Source organism: Neophocaena asiaeorientalis, unplaced genomic scaffold (genome assembly GCF_003031525.2).
Source record: "Neophocaena asiaeorientalis asiaeorientalis breed wild unplaced genomic scaffold, Neophocaena_asiaeorientalis_V1.1 scaffold325, whole genome shotgun sequence".
NCBI lineage: Eukaryota > Metazoa > Chordata > Mammalia > Artiodactyla > Phocoenidae > Neophocaena > Neophocaena asiaeorientalis.
This window is the reverse complement of record NW_020172742.1, coordinates 810,985-815,052: the sequence shown is the minus strand read 5'-3', so window position 1 is coordinate 815,052 and position 4,068 is coordinate 810,985. Positions and strand designations below refer to the sequence as shown.

The following is a 4,068-nucleotide window of genomic DNA, read 5'->3' as shown; positions in this document are numbered from 1 at the left end:
TTTGTAGTTACAAAATCCCCCCCCAAAACTACCAAAGAATGCACAAAATTAATCTTTTTTCCACCTTTGTGTCATATTCCTGGATCCTTCACCAGTATTACATGAGGAAAAAGCAAAACAAATGAAAAACTGAAACCAGAATCACTGATGTTATCAAGTAGGGAAACAAATAAATTAAAATCTAGCAGCCATCAGCAAGAGTACAGCACAGACAATGTTGTAAAAAGAAAGAAAGACAATTGTTAGAAAGCTGCATGCATCATACTGTTTCAAACGAGCAAGATAAGCTCCTGCACACAATGGAACATAAACAGAATCGTTCTCTTGTGAGGTACAGAAATGCAAATTCTTCTCTTTAATATCGTGCATGGGCCAAATGTGTTTGTAATGTTTAATTCTATTAAGCTGTTACAGAGTGGGCCAGGAACACAGTTATGGATTCTGGGGATGATGTGTGCTATACTTCTTTGATTGGGATAGTGGACACTCGAGCCAAAATTTAAAAAAATATATGTATATGAACACAAAAGTATAAGACAAAGGAGAATGAGACTTCTCTTCCATCTTAGCAACATTTAGATGGAAATCCAATTTAAACGCAGTCCCCTCTGCTTTTGAAGAGGCTTTGGTTCAGCTCCCAAATCTCGACTGCTGGACGCGTTCTCACACGAGAAGACTCAGAAGGTGTCTTCTTAAACAGCAAACCTCTTTTTAGTGGTGGAGCCGCTCTGAGTAGCTGTGTCTGCATGGGACCGGTAACCAATCACTATCCTTGGAGGAAGTCCTCATCTTTCCTTGTCTACCCTCCCTATATGTGTAACAGCTTCTCAGTTTTCACATTCAGTAGTCCACATTGCTGTTTTTTCACCTTTAGCTCTGACATTAACCACAGCTCCACATACGTCATCACTGTAGTCGTCAAAAGATTCTCCAATAAGGTACAGCAGTGTCTCTAGCCGAAAGCAATCGAGGTCACTTGGTCTCTGCTGTTTGTTCAATGTAATTAGCCATCATCCTCCTTGTTTGTTTTTCTCATCTTCCCACATAGGCTCAATACCATCCTTAAAAAGTGCATAGTCACAGCCAGGCATTAAACTGCTAGACAACTGGATATGGTGGTACAGAGCCCAAAAGTCTTCCAACAGTATCAGACTTAGAGATCAGCCGAAGGTTTGCTTGCCAAGTTTTGCTTTTATCATTTTAAAAACTCCAGAGTGTCCATCTGTTCTGTAAAGGATGTTTAATATAGTGTTCTGGGTTAGCAACCTCCTGACGAGATTCTGTTTTCTCTTCTTCTGTAGGTGGGGGATTAGGTGTAGGGGTGGTTTCCAGTTCCACAGTCACCATCTTAGATGGATCTCGAAGAGCTTGCTTTGAAGCTGGAGAGGTGGGATGGATTTAAATAGATGGACAAGAAATGGCAGAGCATTTCTGGCCAAGAGGAAGGAGACAGACTTGTTGGGGCTGAATGAATAGAGGTGCAGTCAGGGTGGGGATGAGACCTGCCCCGTTGCATCAGAGGCTGTGGCTGGGGAAGCAGCAGGGGATGGGGGGGGCGGTTGGGGAGATTGAGAGGGTAAAAGGGGTCAGAGGGCAAAGTATCATTAGAAGATGACTGGAGAAGTTTCAGTAACCGAGCCTAGGGTCCCACTTGCTACTGTCTCTTCCCAGGAGGGCTTGTTCTTCCTTGATAGGTTAGAGGTAGGACCAGGGCACCAGTTAGAAAGCTTGGCTTGGTCAGGCCCTGGTGCACATTGAAGGGGCAGAATTTAAGAAGAGTTATTCATCGTGGGCCCCTGTAACCCTTGTCCTTCTGTCCTTCTCTGTCCTGAACCATCAGCACCACCATCACCTCTGCAGATAACGCATCCCTCCAGTTCCCGCTCCTGGGAATGTCCGTGCCTGAGACCAGGTGTGTCAGAGAACATCATTCTTTCATGCTTTTCCAGATTTTCATGCTGTACTAGGGAGAGGTTCTCGAAAAGTGACTAAGCTTGAACGTACGTCAAACCAGTTGGGTGAGTGTAAAGCTTGATTCAATTTGGTTTCACAAAGTGAAACAATACGCCATGTCTTGCCTTTGAACATTTTAGGGTTATTGGTGCTGCCTTGATCCTGAGCCAGGGCGGCCAATGCTGGGAGTGCATCCCCTCTGTCACCCCTTCAGAGCCCTTTGCTGTTTTGACCACACTGGCTTCCAGGGTGCCTTCCCTCCTGACCCAAGTTCGTTTTCATAGGAAACAGACCCTGAAGCAGGAATTGAGAGCAGGAGGTTCCCTGGGAGGGGTGCATAACCTTGGGCGAGGATTCTTCCCCGGCCAAGGGCAATTCCTGGGCAGGATTGCAGCTGGGGAATGAGACCTTTGAACTTGAAAGGGGGGATGGGGAGTGGGGGGGTTGTCTGGGCGGGACTGTGCAGCAGCCACTATAGCTCCCAGCAGCCAGAACTTGAGTTCTCTCAGCAAAGAGACCCTCAGGCTGCTGGACCCCCTTTGCCATTTCCTTCAGAAAGCCCGGAAGTACCTGGGAATCTACATACCCCAGGGCAGCCGCTAACCAATGACGAACACAAACACCCGTCTTCCTTTACTACCACGGTGACCTTTCTGAAGTGTGACCCAAGTTGTCTCCAGAGCTCCCCACTGGGACTGAGCCATGGTCTCCTCCATGGGATGGATACTTGCCTGATGTCCCCCTCTTGTTTCGTCCCCTTACCTCTGGGTCCCATGTCCCCATTCAGATAGTGCCTGTTTTGTTTGTTTTTTTTTTTCTCCTGGAAATGCTTCATAACAACTCACTTTCTCCTGAGTTGTGCGGTCAGCTTTGTCTGTTCTGGGGTGACCCTTGAACCTCTCTAAGCCTCCGTTTCCTCATCTGCAGAGTTAGCACGACAGTGACAATGAATGTGTGGGATTGTTGTTTAAGCTACGAGAACACACCCAGGACAAAGTAAGTCCTGAGTAAAGACAGCTGTTATTAACTGAACAGTGATACTCTCCGGTTTTGGCTAGAAGAGCCAGATACTGCTTCATTTTGGCTGAAAAGTGTGAGCTTTGCATTCTCTATGATTGGACTGAGGTCCTCTTTCCTCATTGTTTCAGCTTCAGTGGCAAGTATCAGCTGCACTTTGTTTTTTCTTTCACTGTGAAAGGAGGAAATCCCTGAAGGAAAGGTACTGAGTGTTCTTTTGAGTTTCTGTATATTGAGTTTCCTGATAGCCTCTCCAAATAAAGAACCTCTTGAACTAATTAAGCTAATTGGAGACGAAGCTGGCTCATTTTCACATGCTGCTCCAGGGAAAGTGCCTGATATTTAAGAATGTAGATTTCACTAAGTTTTTAAACTGCGTTTTGCACTGGGGATCTTGGTGGTCGGGGTCTTCACTTGGAATTGGTGAGGAAAAGCAAGGGCTCGTCATCCCTGGGGTCACCTTCGCCCTGGATCCAGCTCTCCTGTCCCATCCTTGTTGACAGGGCCCGTTGCTCCGCCACCATGGCTGGTGTGGTGACCAGAAACCACATGGGTGACCCTTGAGAACTGTTGGCTCCGCAGGACCACCCTCGGCTGCAGTCCCTCAGTCTCAGCTGCCTAGAGTGAGTCTGGCGTATCATTTTGAATTTGTCAAGGTGGCTCTGCTTGGTTGACTGTGGCTGCCTGAAGAGCTGTGTTAAAGAGGATTCCGAGTTCTTCTTTGGCTTCCGTGGAGAAGAGAGCAGAGATTATTAGTAACATCTGTTGTGAATAGTGAGTAGGCAGTGATGGTGTGTGTTTGCGAGACTGGTGTAGAGTTACATGTTTCTGCAGAGATTCCAAGTTTTCTATGGGTAATAAAAGTTTCCTGTTATTTTATATAATACTATATTATATTTTGTATATTGTATTTTATTATAACTTGGAATATCTTCAGATGTATTCATATTTGTAATTATAACATATAAAGTAAAAATATATAAAATATATAATAACATACACAGGGATGTATCCCATGTGTATATACATATATATATGAATCCCAAAAGGTGAGGAATATGATTAGCATTCATCCCTTTTAACCTTCTTGCAAGCCCT

General features: G+C 45.3%; 1 pseudogene; it reads right to left on the bottom strand.

Annotated features, from left to right (window-relative positions):
• Positions 1–692: 692 nt before the first annotated feature.
• LOC112396788 (eukaryotic translation initiation factor 4E pseudogene) lies at positions 693–1,359 on the bottom strand (annotated as a pseudogene).
• Positions 1,360–4,068: the final 2,709 nt, after the last annotated feature.